The sequence below is a fragment of the Maylandia zebra genome, linkage group LG3, assembly GCF_041146795.1.
Source record: "Maylandia zebra isolate NMK-2024a linkage group LG3, Mzebra_GT3a, whole genome shotgun sequence".
Lineage (NCBI taxonomy): Eukaryota > Metazoa > Chordata > Actinopteri > Cichliformes > Cichlidae > Maylandia > Maylandia zebra.
Genome location: NC_135169.1, coordinates 11,946,707 through 11,962,470, shown reverse-complemented (window position 1 = coordinate 11,962,470; position 15,764 = coordinate 11,946,707). Strand labels below are relative to the sequence as shown.

The 15,764-nt window shown below is 37.5% G+C and overlaps 2 long non-coding RNA genes across 2 annotated transcripts; one reads left to right on the top strand and one right to left on the bottom strand.

Annotated features, from left to right (window-relative positions):
- The first annotated feature begins 1,107 nt into the window (after positions 1 to 1,107).
- Positions 1,108 to 2,541, top strand: LOC143414751 (uncharacterized). The gene is made up of 3 exons (XR_013095449.1): positions 1,108 to 1,160; positions 2,144 to 2,209; positions 2,341 to 2,541. It is a non-coding gene; the product is annotated as an uncharacterized LOC143414751 (long non-coding RNA).
- Positions 2,542 to 12,762: 10,221 nt separating this feature from the next.
- On the bottom strand, positions 12,763 to 15,594 carry LOC143414747 (uncharacterized). Its single transcript, XR_013095447.1, has 3 exons — positions 15,464 to 15,594; positions 14,380 to 14,478; positions 12,763 to 14,245 (listed from the first exon to the last, which is right to left on the bottom strand). It is a non-coding gene; the product is annotated as an uncharacterized LOC143414747 (long non-coding RNA).
- Between the last annotated feature and the right edge of the window lie 170 nt (positions 15,595 to 15,764).

The following is a 15,764-nucleotide window of genomic DNA, read 5'->3' as shown; positions in this document are numbered from 1 at the left end:
GGCGGAGGTTTACCCTGGTGCAGGTGTGCTGCGGTCAGTTGAAGAATCCACGAGTTTCTCTGTGAATTTCCCATTACGTCGTAGCACACTCGAAGCTTGCTCGGAAGTTTAGGGTTTTTTTCGCTGTAAAAAGAAGTTTTCTTCCCACGCACGATGGACACTAATGTTTTTGTCACTTTTTATGGAATCAAACTCAAAGTAAGGTCAGTACTTCCACGCTTTAAACGCTGCATGCTCATACTCTCTCCCACAATCGATATGTGATCCATTGTTGATCTGCACACAGCTGTTGTCACTAACGGCGCACTCGCTTACGTCACTGTCATGAGACATTCTCGCAAAAAAAATCACGGTTTTATTAATGCAGTAACGCAGCGTTCCTACGGGAAAGTAACGGTAATCTAATTACCGTTTTTGCAATAGTAATCCCTTACTTTACTCGTTACTTGAAAAAAGTAATCAGATTACAGTAACACGTTACAAGTAACGCGTTACTGCCCATCTCTGGTGGGGAGTCATTCAAACACAGCAGGAGTTGACTCAAAGTGTTGTCTAATCGAAGAAAATAGTTGAACTGGATCTTTTACATTAAAACTGTGTTATCAAATATCAAATATAATTCAAGTTTATTGATAATTATTGTTTATTGTTACAGTAACTGAGTCAGGAGCTGACAGCTCTTCATCTCCTGTGTGGTTGACTGTTCGACTGGTTTGTGGAGTCTCTCTCATTATTATTCTCATGCTCTTGTTGTATCGCTGCAAAACGACCAACAGTGAGACCTTTTCCTTTACTTACTACAAACTCTTTATCATTCAAAGACACAAATGCATCATGAGCTTCATGTAAAAGCAAAAGTCTTATTTTACATTTTTAATAAAGGTGCTGCTAATGAGCAGACGCTCAATCAGGATGAAGATCAGCAGCACGTGTACTCCTCTCTTCTTCGTGGTAGTTTGTCATGTAGTTTCAAATATTCTGATGCTATTTGCAACAAGACTGTACTTATTACATCTGCTGCAGCTTTTAATATAAATGTTATCTGCAAGAATATTTGTGTTTAAATTAGTATCACAGACATGAGGTGACTGGTTTTCTCTGACCTGCAGGTGATCGTTGTGTCTATGAGACAGTCAGAAGATGTGAAAACACTGAAAATGGTAAAGTTTACACTTTCATTAATATAAAGCTTGTGGAAGCTGGATGATTACACAATAACTGTGTTTAACCCTTTAGAGCCGGTCGGAGCGAGCACGCTCTGTTTTGCGTAACTATTTTTAAATCCCGGTAGCGCTGCAACCACGTGAGCTAGCGCAATAATTTTTTTTGCATATGAAACCGGAGGAGTTGTACTTACATCTTATGCCATCAGCTTGTCCTAGGTCACAGTTTCCTTCCACATATAGCTTTGCAAAAACTGCATAAAAAGCACTTGCAGCAACAAAATCATAATATTCCAGAAACACGCTTTGCCGATCCGATCAGCTGTTCATAACACTTCCTACGTTGGAATAGGTGTCAGCGCGAACTTTTGCATGTCCGCCATTACCTGCCCGAAACCGGAAGTGACGTCATTTTCGCGGAAATGTAGTCTTTTTTTTTTACCATCAGGGCCTCAGGGCCTATACTGGTGTTTTTAAAAGTTATGTTTGACTTTATGACTTTCTGTGTCGTTTCTGGGATGCTTAGGACTCATATTGCACTGCTGGAAATAGTTTATTTTGATGCATATGCTGCTTTTTTGCAAATTTGCAGTATAATATTTATTTTTGTTTTTCCTGCAGTATATAAAAATAATTTCCTGTGGTAGGAAACTATTTTGTGCAACTTTTTTGTATTTACAGTTTTGAGGGATAAGCCTCTTAAATTTCTCTAACTAGAAATATATGTTAAAAAAGCAAAAACGATTTTCAAATTTTTTGTAGTTTATTGCACTTTTTTGCAATTTGTGTAATTACTATGCACTTAATGAATACATATTATTAAAATCTGGGCTATAATGGTTGTATTGATGTATAGCAACTTGAAATGCTCCCAAAAATGGCACTACAGCATGTAAAAATATAATATAAGCTCTGGCGGACTTAGTTCTATGGTAGGTCTTAAAGGGTTAACATGAAAGTCAATCAGATTATTATTTCAGGTCCAGCAGAAGGTGATTACACCAATGTCACATCTGTGATTCAGCTCGAAGTCATTAACAAGACAAGTGAGTGCACAAAATGTGAGATTTGAAATGCAAAATATACATTGGTAATTATTCTCTCTGATAATAAATGCATTTGTGGACAAAACAGAGAGTGTTTGTTTTGAAATGCTTTCATTTGATCACCTCAACAGGGCAACGTGGTGACCCAGAGGAGAGCTCTGACTACAATAATGTCAATCCAAATTCAGCCACAGCTCTAAACTCTTAACAGCAGCTCTTTAGCTGTTTTTCTCTTTTTCCTTGTAAAGTCTCTTTGAACTTGAAGTGACTTTGAATGAGAAGGTGAAGATTTTGAATTCAAAGCAATGATCCTGACAGCTTGAGTTTATATTTCCTTTAGAAAAATCGTGTGTTTCACTTGTTTCTCTCCCATTAGATAATAATTTTGATGAACTTTAATGTGCTGTAGATCTGTTTATTTTTGTTTTTAACTATTTCTTCAATTTTTTTTATATATTACAATTTTCTTTCTGGGAAGCACTTTGTAACTTTGCTAATAAAAGTGTGATGTAAATAAAGTGTGTTGTTGTTGTGTGTCAGACTGAGAGTACATGTTACAGCTGTTCAGTGTTGTGCATGAATCCACTGAAAGAGAGCTTTCATTTAAAGACACTCATTGTCATTTAAAACAACTTACAACATGTGATGATCAGAAGCTGTTAGCTTCCAGCTAGCTAAGTGTGACTAATAAAAGCATCATAACAAGACTCATTCTTCATAAATAAGGAGACAAACAAAACATGGTACTAGGAGTAAATCTAAGCTGAGGTGCATCGTGGACGACAATAATGGATCAAACTACCAGAGAGTTTGAAGCTGACGGGAAACGTCGCCATCTTTCTGCAAGAAATGTGGCGTTACTGCTTACAGTAGCAGGGCCCCAAGCTGTGCAAGTGTACAATGCATTTGGTAAGCGATGTATACGATGTGCCAGGTGATAAAGTTTGATGTTGTCATGGAAATGTTTCATGGCTTTGCTCTCCTAAGAAGAATGAGACATATGACAGATACATTTTTTGCTTGAGGATTCAGCAGTTACGCGAGTCATTTGACAGCTTTTTAACTGACCTGAAGCGTAAAGCTTTGCTATGCTGCGTCACTCAATGATCTGTGACCAAATTGCTTTTGGCATGGTGGACAGAAAAGTAAGAGAACGGCTACTGAGAGAAACAGACCTTTTACTAGAAGGAGCTATACAGATTTGTCAAGCATGCGAGTTGTCACAACAGCATGTTTGGACTTTCAGTGAAATGGGTGCCACTGCCGTCAATGACAGCACTACTGTGGGAGCTGTTTCCAGTCCAAGACGGAAACGCACACTGCTGCAAACTGACAGCAGGATGTTGAATTGCAAGTGCTGTGGCCTGAAGCACATGCCCAAACAGTGTCCAGCCCATGGTAGAACATGCTCAGCATGCCACGGGAAGAACCACTTTGAGAAGCAATGCTTCTCAAAAAGTAAAGAGGAAAAGAAAAAATGATCATTGATCATTGATCATCATCACGGTGACACATTTTTTGTTGGTTTGGTTAACTGTGAAAATGAACCAAAGAAATGAATGCCATAGTGGAAGACAAGTGGACAGTGCAGCAGCAGAATGGACCTAAATATAATGTCCATATTTTTTAAGTATTTTGGATTAGTAGTACTGCTGTGTTTGTTGCATCATATCGCTGTAATTGTTTATATGCTTTATATATTCTGAGGTAAGTTAATCTATAGTGTTACATCATATTCTATAAGGATGTTATGTGTTTGTTTACTTTCTGCCCAGTTTGACCCATTTAGCAGAAGTCAGCCTGTTTAAGGCTCTGATATCTATTCTGTATGACTTAAAGCAGTTATGACATGGTCTGATTTTCTCACCCAATAAAGGAATATTTCATATATCAGTCTACTCTTCATTTTATCAGAAACAGTTATCACAGCCTGCAAACTTTCTTTTTACCCATATTTGTAAGCATTCATACAGATTTAGTCATGCCAACATATTAAAAGAACAATATCTGTCTCTTACGTATAATACAGTGTAAAAGATACTTGTCTTTGAGTGAAGATATAAAGTGATGAGAAATATAAATAAATGCAAGTTGAATCTTTACTGAAGCTCAGTATTTGGCACAGTTCAGGCTCTTTGCTGTAATAAATTATAATTAATATAATAATTAATTATATTATTATAATCTGTCTGCAACAGACTGACGACCTGTCCAGGGTGTACCCTGCATCTCACTCTATGACAGCTGGGATAGGCTCCAGTACCTCCTGCGACCCTGAAAGGGATAAGTGGAAGCAAATGGATGGATGGATAAATATAATATTGGCCATATTATGTTTACATAACCAAAGTGTAATGACACTAGTCTCATGAGTGACATTAGCTAATTGTTATTTCCTTGCTCATCTTAAAGCTACAGTTGGGTACAGAAATGAAGCCCAACAATCATGTTTTTACGGTCTTAACAGCTTAACAAACTTAACAAACCAAAACATCTCATAAAAAAAAACAAGAACAAGCCCCTTCCCCCCTCTGCGCAGATGGTCTTAAAAAATATTCTGCAGTGGATCAAAAACAAAAGAGAACCACTAATCAACATATGGACATTACCTGATGCTGCTGAAGTGAAGCAGAGCAGAGTTACAGAGGTTTTATTAGAGACACAAAGCATTTTGCAATTTTGCATAATTTTAAAAAGTTGTTCAGTATTGAACAGCAGAAATGAACAGCAAAAGTAAGACGGATTTCATAACGCGTTAACGCTGTTTATGTGAAGTGTAGTTTGGATCTTCTTTTGCTGCTGGTTCAGTCAATATTGTTTGGAGAGAGAAAAAAACCTGCAGCTTCAGAATCTAGCGCAAAAAGGACGTAAACACAGAGCCCGCCAACGCACCAAAATCAGAGCTGTTGGCTTTCAGCCCAGACCGTCCGTGTCCGTGCCTTCAGGTGAGAAAGGCGACATCTCGCTGATTCTGATGCGTCCGCGGTTCTGTGCTTTGTGTTTATGTCTTCGTGCAGAATCCGTGTACCTGCTCTCATTAACCTCCTAGGACCTGGCGTCCACATATGTGGACATCACATTTTGGGTTGTCTAGACCAAAATACAAAAGTTTGCTCTACAAGGGCCTGATATCCACTTACGGGGACATTATATTGCCACTGTTCTATCCAAATTTAAAACAAATTTAACTATGTGTAGAAAAATACATAAGAAGATACTGTGCTGTGTTACCTATAATATGACTGAATTAACTCTAAAAGATTACCAGCACATGCTCCTTGTTTAAAGTTTTTATTATAGTTTGTACTTTTTAAAAAAAAATTAAAAAAAACAAATAAGTTGTTGTGGAAACTCAAAAACAGAATCCAGATATCAGGACTGGTTGGTAAACACTTGTATATCTGATAGTAGTACAATAAACATCCTAAATTGTTGCTCTGTATTCTGTCTGTTATTTGTCTCATAGTCTTCTTATAATACCTCTTTGCTGTCACTTATCAGGTCTAAAACATGATGTCATCTGCAGGACGTCACAGATTTAGTTTCAACTGTTCTTCTTCATTTTATTTCTGCAGGGTGATGCAAAAAATGAGATCAATGTTATTTATAAGTACAAAGATGGTGCAGATGAGCCTACAACTATGTGGTCACCAACAGTTATACCACACAGAAATATTCAGACAGTATTTTCCACCAATCATGTGTCTTTATTAAGAAGTGAACCATCCTGCTGTGATCCACAGTCAGTGAAACTAAAGCTAAAGTTCCTTTAATACAAACCTAATAGAACCAAAAAACAGTTTTATATTATGCTAACAAACCTTACAGCTCAAAGTGATTAATAAGGATGGTTTTATTCAAACCTGTAATGGCCAGCAGGTGGCGACTCCTCTGGTTGAAGTGTGATTGTATTGTAGTCTATGAAAAACAATCCTGATGTTCAGTTGATGTAACACAGCAGAAAAAACTCTGTGGACACATCAGTGGTCTCAGTCACTGTAGTTCGACATGACCATGAGGTGTAGCTCAGTTTCAAAGGAAACAAATTGTGATTGATTAAAAAAAAGTTTACAGGAACATAGAGCAGAGCACTGAATAATAATCAAAAATGAAAGTAATAACTAATAATAAACAATAATTTAAAAGTGTTTAAATGTTTAAAACTGTGTCAATGAGTCAGGACCATGACATCAGCAAGTAGCGTTTAAAAAGAGGCAAAAAAACAAACAAACAAACAATCAAACTAACTCATCAGGTGATGTTAAAAATTTCTGGTAAAAGACAATCTATCAAAGTCTGTATGGTGTGTACTGCTTAAGCTGACGAGCAGAGTGCAAACACATAGAAATTACAAAAGTCAACTCAAGTGCTGTCAGAGCACATCAAACCCAAACATGGCAGTATAACACTGGTCCCAAAGCCATGCTGGCCAATCAGAAACTTGAAATACATCTAAACAAAGAAGACGAAGGAAAACAAAAAACCAGACGGAATAAGTCAAATACAGTAAAAACATGACACAGTGTTTCTCTAATGTAAGCTCAGTACTACACTGAAGAACACAAATATATGATAAAACTCTATAAATGAGTTCAGTGATGAATAGTAAAAGAATTAAATGATTTTCAGATCATTCTAAAAATAAATGGCTGAATATTAACTGTGTGTGTGTGTTTCTGCTTTGCTGAACTGTGTCCAGCTGTTAGAATGAGCACTGAAATAAATGGTTACACAGTCTCAGTAACATGCAAGACTAAATAAAGCCACGGGATGATGCACATCTCACTTTTGTGTTGGAGGTTTCTCAAGATTTGTTGTGACACTAAACAGGAAATAATTGACTGGACCTTTGAACTGAAGCAAAGCAAAATGATTTTAATCAATAACAAGAAAAATAATATTTTTTATTGATGGACAGGTGCAGATGTAAACAGACAGCAGAGTAATCTTCATGTTTGTGTTGGCAGCTACAAGGTTTAAAAATAATGGGTTGCATTTATATAGCACTATTTGGGAACCTCAAAGCGCTTCCACTATTCATTCACACATTGGTGGAGGCAGCTACAGTTGTAGCCACAGCTGCCCTGGGGCAGACTGACAGAAGCGAGGCTGCCATATTGCGCCATCAGCCCCTCTGACCATCACCAGTAGGCGGTAGGTTAAGTGTCTTGCCCAAGGACACAACGACCGAGACTGTCGGAGCCAGGGCTCGAACCGGCAACCTTCTGATTACAAGACGAACTGCCAACTCTTGAGTCATGATTGCCCATTTAAATAATGATTCATGACAAAATTTCATTTGTTACATTCAGTTAAAAATCACTTTGTGTGTTGAGAGTAGGGCTGCCACGATTAGTCGATTACTCACGATTATTTAGACTATTAAACTCTAATTTAATAGTCAACGCGTCATTTGAAGTTTTATAAGATCCCAAAAGACGCAGGAATAAGTAGTAGGATTTAAGAGTGTAATAACGGACTGAAACAGAAGATGGCAGCACTGCATGAAGAAGGATGCCAGCTGCTGTTAAACCCCGAAGAAGAAGAAGCAGTGTCCGGTATCGTAGCTGTGTCCGCATCCTCCTGCGCCAGCATTAGTAGGCCGATTATGTTAGAGCAACACGACAAAGACTGTCCAAATTAGAAGACTCAGACAAGTGCGCCCTTCATTTCCCCAGATTTGAAGGATGGGTCAGGTGTATCCTTCCCAGAATTCATAGCGTAGCCCAGCTCAGTTTCCAGCAATGGCGGCAGCTACTTAGTTTTAATATTACTCTTATTATTCTTTCTGGGTCACAAAATAAACGTGTAACATATTTTCAGGTGAGAATGTAGCTGTGTAAACTTCAAATATCTGCTTGTTTTTTCCAAACATCACATATTTTCAAAAGCTTACCGACGTTTTCGGAGATGTCTGTTACCCACCAGCTTGATAGCTAGCCGGGGTTCAAGGCTCACTGGAGCCGGTGAGAACACTGGACACCCAGCAAATTGTTTTCAAACCCACCGCCATCTTTGGCTACTCAGGTTAAACATGATATATAAGTGACTTAGATAACTTAAAAATGTTATTGTTTGATTTTTTTTCAGTGTTTTATTTGTCCTCAGTAAATTGGTTTGGCTGAGATTAAAGTTTTTACACAGCTGAATAAACGTTAAGCAGACAACTGAATATCAGAAGTGTGAGATGCTCGAGATACTCCAGTGTCCTGTTATATTTTAGATAGCAAGGAGCAGACGGCTGAGTTTATTAAACGTCACCGAAACAATCTGCAAATTTCATTTACATTTAATAAATTATCATATTGTCTTTATTTTTAGTTAGCACATACCTTAAACACTTAAAACTGTAAGCTAATGATAGTTATATAAGAGCAGATGCATGCTGGTGCAATAAGCAGTCACTGATCCACAGTCAAAACCAGGGCTGTGCAGAGAGGTTTAAAGGGGCGGGTGCTCAAAGTTAAAAAGGGGCACATTGAACCAGGCTGAATAACAACAACACACATTCATCAAGAATCTAATATGGGCAACAAGGCAAAGCAAACGTCACCGATGTTTTACCTGATGGGTACATGGTAAATGGCCTGCATTTGTATAGCGCTTTTCTAGTCCTTAAGGACCCCTAAGCGCTTTACACTACACTACATTCAGTCATTCACCCATTCACACACAGGCGATAGCAAGCTACATTGTAGCCACAGCTGCCCTGGGGCGCACTGACAGAGGCGAGGCTGCCGGACACTGGCGCCACCGGGCCCTCTGACCACCACCAGTAGGCAAACATGGGGTTAGTATCTTGCCCAAGGATATTTGGCATGCAGCCAGGAGGCAGCCTGGGATCGAACCACCGACCTTCTGATTAGTGGCTGACCTGCTCTGCCACCTGAGCTACAGCCACAGTACAATGTTGCTGTTGAGGGGTTTCTGCTGCTCCTGCTGCTGATAGTGCTGGAGGGCAGGGTTGTGTTGATCTGAGACTGTAGACATTAAAAAGTCCATAGGAGAGATGGTAGCTGATTAAACAAGTGTCATGAGATAATAACAAAATGCAAAGATTGGTGACAGCGCTTGGAACCATAAGGACACAAAAAACTGTGAGAAATAATTTAGGCTCTGCCTGTGAATCACTCTTTGCTTCTCTTCTTCCTTCCATCCCATCATTTCATATATCACTCTCCACTTGCTGTCCATCTGAGAACAAGGCACAACTTGCTATTGCAATGAACTATAATTTAATTATCCACACCTAACAACTCTTGGACTTAATCTAAATGATGACAGAAAAATGTTATAGCACTGCCTTTAGTAGCCTCACACAGCTCCTACTGTTTCCTCCTCATGTCCTTACCAGGCTTGTCTGGACAATGTTATATCATGAGTAATATTTTTTTTAAAAATCCATCTAAATAAAACACACACATGCACACACAGTGACATTTTAGACCTTCTTCAGAATACTGTATATACTATGGGCATCATGGTGCTGATCCAGAATCCTTACATTATTATTTATTACTAGAGCTACAATAATAAAGCAATGAGGAGGGGGAAGTAATAAATATGAAATAATGTCATTATGATGATTCCATTTGTTTCACTATCCACTCTGTGCAGGGGCAAAGCTTATTACATTTTTAAACTGTAGAGATACAATAATTTTACTGTTGTAAAATCCAAATTTTGTCTTATTTAAAATATAAATCTAATATAATCTGCTTCTTAATGTATGTTTTTTAAAATACAGCGTGTGTTTTTTAAAATATTATAATAATGCATAATTATGTGGACATGCATATTAGATCGTTTTTTAGTGAAATATAATCCCTCCAGAAAGGCAGGAAAAGCCCTGTAACTTACTTTAAAACTAAATATGTTTCTAAATACTTTAAAACTAAACATGTTCCCTAAAACGGTGGACAGAGCTACAGACCCATGACAGCCAGGTAGCCAGCAGCTATGACCAGCACTACTTGTGCAGTTAATAAAAGGACAGGTAATGTTTGTCACGCTGTTGCTCATTTGTTTCAGTTCGTCAGTTGCAACAAGACAACTTACCAACGTGTACGTAATAAGCTAATACTCCTGTGTGCTATACACTACAGTGTACGCTGTACACCTACTTACTGGTTTTGTCACATCAGTCTGTATCTCTGAGTTAACTTGTGTTTCTCCTACAGCTCCGGACCGCAACAAATGCGCGTGCTCTTTGTGAGCTCGTTCCCGGCTCGTAACCAGCGCGTTCTGCCGTCAAGGGCGATCATTGGTTAATAGTGATCATGTGACTGATGCAAGCCAGATCCTTGTATTTAGCAAAACTGTGATTAATAGTTAAATATTATTGTTGAGGGGCACAAACAGGACTCCGCACGCACACACACATTAAAAAAATAATAATAATAATTTTTTTTTAAAAAGTTGCCTCAACAAAAGGACACCTTGGGCACCCATCAGGAAAGGGGCGGGTGCTCAAGCCCCTCTAGCCCCCCCTCTGCACGTGCCTGGTCAAAACCGTCTAACAGTGAATCAACCGGTCGCAGCAGATGGCCGCCCCTCCCTGAGCCTGGTTCTGCCGGAGGTTTCTTCCTGTTAAAAGGGAGTTTTTCCTTCCCACTGTCGCCAAAGTGCTTGCTCATAGGGGATCATATGATTGTTGGGTTTTTCTCTGTATCTATGAAGCGCCTTGAGGCGACTTTTGTTGTGATTTGGCGCTATATAAATAAAATTGAATTGAATTGAATTGAATTAATTCTCCTCATATGACTGAATGACATCCTCATTCTCATAAGAGACTCAAAGAAGATGCAGAAACAGTCCTTTGAACAATAACAAACATCCACACAGAAACACACAAACTGCAGTAACTGACTATCACAGCGAGTGGTTGTGATGAGTCTTTATGCTCAGGATCAGATTTAATGAAGCCTGGAAACACATTTTCAAAAAGCAAGTACATGTAAAAACATTTTCTTCATACATACGAAGGACGTGCGAAATCTTATTAGAATCATGTTAAAGTAAATTATCAAACAAATTGCTCAACAAAATAATTTAAAACATGCTCCAATACTTACACAGTGTTAAGTTTTTAGAAGCTTTATTTGTGGTAACATGGTTGTTGCCTCTGCAGACCACAGCTCTGTTCTCAGTGAAGATGGTGATGTTGACCTCACTGAATGATTTATGGGATGTTCTGCAGGCGTCTTCATCACAAACAGACCAAAGTTAATAATCCTGGATGGAGCAGTTTACTGTGATATAGTGATGGTAAATATATATTTTCTCATCTAAATGTCCACTGAGCTGTGTGTGATGTGAGCTTCTACTCAAGGTTTTTTCTTCCAGTTTAGAGTAGAAATTTTTTTGTTAAGATACTGCACTGCAAATTATCTGGTGCTTGCCATGATTTAAAATCCTATTTTTAGACAGGCCAGATTATTTGCCTTGTTTTAAAAAAGATTTACTTGTTTCTAAGTCTGGATTTTAGATAATAAACTTAAATTGAGAATAACCATATAATTGTGTCTATATTAGTACAGAAATCCAGAAATGGGAAGAATAACTCTTAAAATAGCCTACATTAGGTCTCTCACCAGATGTCTCTCAAAATATCACTTGTTTCAAGATAGAGTGACAAACTCAATTTGCTTGATTTAGGAAATTCACACAAGGCACCTGTGGAAAATATGATTTATTCAAAATCATGTCTGACTTCAAAGTTGTACATATAAAGGAAAAAAATTAACCACAATTTATGATACAAATCACATTTCAAAGACAGCTGTTTGTCACAGCATGCCAGCATTATGTGGTACAACATTGACATTGGTTTAGGGAACATTTAATGACTGTCAACTGATATCATCACAAACTACACTAAGCCAATACTTGGTGCAACCCTAATCTTAAGGGTGATTTCTATGGGAAATAATATCAGAAAGACTGTATTTGATTGGCACAAACACACTGTCCCTAAAACTAATAGAAAAGTATGAAGTATAATCAATGAGCTCATGGGCTAATTCTGTAGCTTGAGCAACAATGGGCACAGTTACTTGTCCATGCAGTTACTTCATATGCCAATAAGTCTTCATTTAAATTCAAAGTTTCATACTCAAAAGCAATAAAAGATGAGTCAATCAAAAAGATATCCTTTATCAGTCCAAACACAGGGAAAGTGCCATCCACGTCTGCAATAATCATGGACTTCCCAGCAATGTATTTATTGCCATTTAGAACATACCATTTCACTGAGACAACAGACTGCATGACATCTATTCCAAAAAATTCTTTAATTTTTTTCCTAACATATTCATTATTTTTAGCTGATACTGGCCCGGATTCCTTTTCTTTCGCAAAAATAGGATGTTCAGTGCCTATTTCATTTTGACAACACTCAAGAAATTGATTGTGGTTTGCAAGGGATTTACAAATATTTTTAAAATTTAACTTAGAAGCCCACTGTTTAAAAAAGGAGTGCTTTGCCTCAAAGCGCATGCACATACTCCTTATTAAAGGTCCAAGCGATAAGATTTGACTGGGAAGATGCAACATATAATGTTGCTTAGGTATTATATTGGCTTCGGGAAAAAGTTGCTTGAACTGATACAGGTGTTCTTCAATCATACTTCTCAGTTGCAATACAGTTTGTAAAGAAATAATGGGAGCAAGAACTATTTGAATTATCATAATTAACTTTCTAATAAATACAACATACTCACTCTCCACACCATACAAAAGAAAAAGTAATATTTTTAAAAGAATTAGCATCTGTCCACAAGACTGTTTCAATTTGTTGTCGTTAGCCGCTAAAGTGCCAAAGCTAATAGGACATGGTTTATCCCGTATTTCAAGAGGTGAGTAAGGAAAATTTTGAATGTCTGAATTAAACTTGTCTAATTCCAATTGTCCTGAGAGAATTAGGTGTTTTAATACAAATTTAACTTCCATTGATGCAACACCTTCAAAAATAACATGCATTATGTCCTGTGGAGTTTGTTTGATCAGGTCAAATGCAGGAACATCAACTAGTCTGCTTCTTCTATTGATTCCATAAGTAGTTTTGAGGGACGCTTTCAATAAATCTGTGCTTGCTTTATCTATTTCAAAACACTGCCTGATATGTTTCTCCAGAGTTCTGTGAACAAACTTCTTCTCCTCAAAAACACTTTGCATATCATCAAAGTTGCATTCACAGTGTCTACATTTGCTATAAGCAAAACCAATCCCTTCTTTAAAGCCAGCAATCTCATGCTGGGCTAGCGTGTCTCCGCAAATGGCTATAACAGCACCAAACAATTCAATTTCACCATTTGACATTTTAATCCTTACACCATTGTAAAGCAGTGATAGATCTTGAAGTATTCTTTTCAGTACAACATCAATACCCCACTGAGAAATGTCATTTGCTTTAGCAATAGCAAGAAGTCGTATTGCAGCTAACTTTGACCTAAATTTTGGATCAATATTTCCTAAAGTATAATAAAACATGACCAATTTGTTTGCAGAAGCATGGGACCCTAAGGGGTTACATATTTCAATTTCATCTGTGTACAGTATTAATTGCAATGCATTTGGCCTCTGAGAAAACAAGGGGTGAGATGTAAAGAGGGACCCGTCTCTAAAATCATAGAAGAATCCCTCTCTGCTTCTTTGTGGTGCAGTGTTCAACATGGTAAAGATTCTCTCATTAGTCATTAACTGCTTTAGACTTTCAATTAATGGTACATAGTAAAAACTTTTGTTCCTTATGGACATGACCCTTGAAAGACCTTGCTTTACCCAACATATCTTCTGGGATACTACTACTTCCTCTGCGTTGACTGGACAGAACATTTCCCCTATGGCTCTACTCTGTCCATATGCAATGGTGGAGAAAGGATCCATGAATTTATCAAATGTAGCCAAAGCCTCATCTTGAAGCTGAGTGGTTCCCTCGGCATTATCTTCAAACACTGTCTTCATTCTTTCCTTGAGCGTATCCAAAAGAACAGCCTGATACTGTTGCACTCCTGAGATGATATGTTTGACCGTTCTCTGTGAAAACATTTGAAATAAAAGTAACTTATTCTGCATTTATATAAAATAATAATAATTCTGAATACCATTATGAACAAGTAAGACATTGATTGCCTTATGTAATGTATTGATCCATTAAGACTATAACATACCTGTGATAAGTGGCACTGTTCTTGAACACAGATAGCAAAAGCTGCAGCAGATCTGGTAATATCATGTCTGGTAAAGGATGTTGTAGCAACAGCTTCTTCCTTTAGAGCAGAAAAACAAAGTTACTCCAAATTCCTGGCCAATTATAGAAATTCTTACATAACAGGTATAATCAGTTACACCTAATGATTGGTCCATTAAAAAACAAAGTGCATGACAGTGACTAGTGTTACAGTTGTGAATATTCAATATAATATAAGATAATATAATATTCATTCTTTGGAATAAAGAAAAAAGAAATGGAAAAGAAATCAAAGACAAAGAAACAATAAAAAAGGGGTTGTCCATTTTTTTGATGAGGCTAGGGATTGGATTCATGAGAATAAGATTTTATTTTTTTAAATAATGAATTTTTGTTTGCACTTAGATATTAGTTTCTTTACATGTTTGTTGTATTTATTAAATTATTTATGTATTTTTAAATCACGTAATTTAGATTTGCACTCAGAATTTATGTTAGTATTAGTATATGGATATATTTTATTGTATGCATTTATTAATTTATTTAATTTTCAAGAAAATCATTCTTATCCATGTTTTGGCAGTATTTCTGGCCAACAGATTTTTTTACAGTGCTTCCAAATACTCTGTGTCTTACCTGAAACCGTATTCACCACTTATAATTCCTACGAGATACCCAAATTGCTGCCACATTGAAAGATTTAAGCGCGCTGAGAGTGTCTTTGATGCAAACTTCACCAGGAGACATGCCAGCCGCAGAGTGTGTGCCTTCTCCGGCTGCAACATAGCCTGTACTATCTACACTGAACTGCTATTCTGTTTATTTATTTTTTATTTCATCCTGCAGGATGAAATTGTGATTTAAAATCCAACCATAGTGGAAATCGCTTGTAACAGATTGAAGAACAATATCTAGCGGTATAATATCGCGAGATCTCGTTAAATTTCTCTTGACTAAAAATGGAGAAAAGAATTAAAAGTAATATAGGACCAAATACGAGGAGTTAGACATAGCTAAATTTGTCATCAGAAGCCACACTACATTTTATTTAGTTTAACACTTACCGTGATCGGGCTGTCAACAACCTGAGGCTCCTGCACTTCAGCCAAAGATCCACCAGTTGATATTTCCACGGTGCTGGTTGTTGTTGCAGTACTACAGTTGGCAAAGACTGAAACACCAAAATTTTCCGATCCTAAAGAGTGGGATGTTGGGGGGATCCTCCATCCTCTTGGTGGGCTTCCATTCGTCAAATACAGAGGGTGCGTCCGTTTAATGTGGCGAAAGAATGAGTTAAAAACTCTGAAATCTTGTTCACAGCCATCTATTCCACAGTAAACCCCAAAATCCTGCCTTCGACCATGA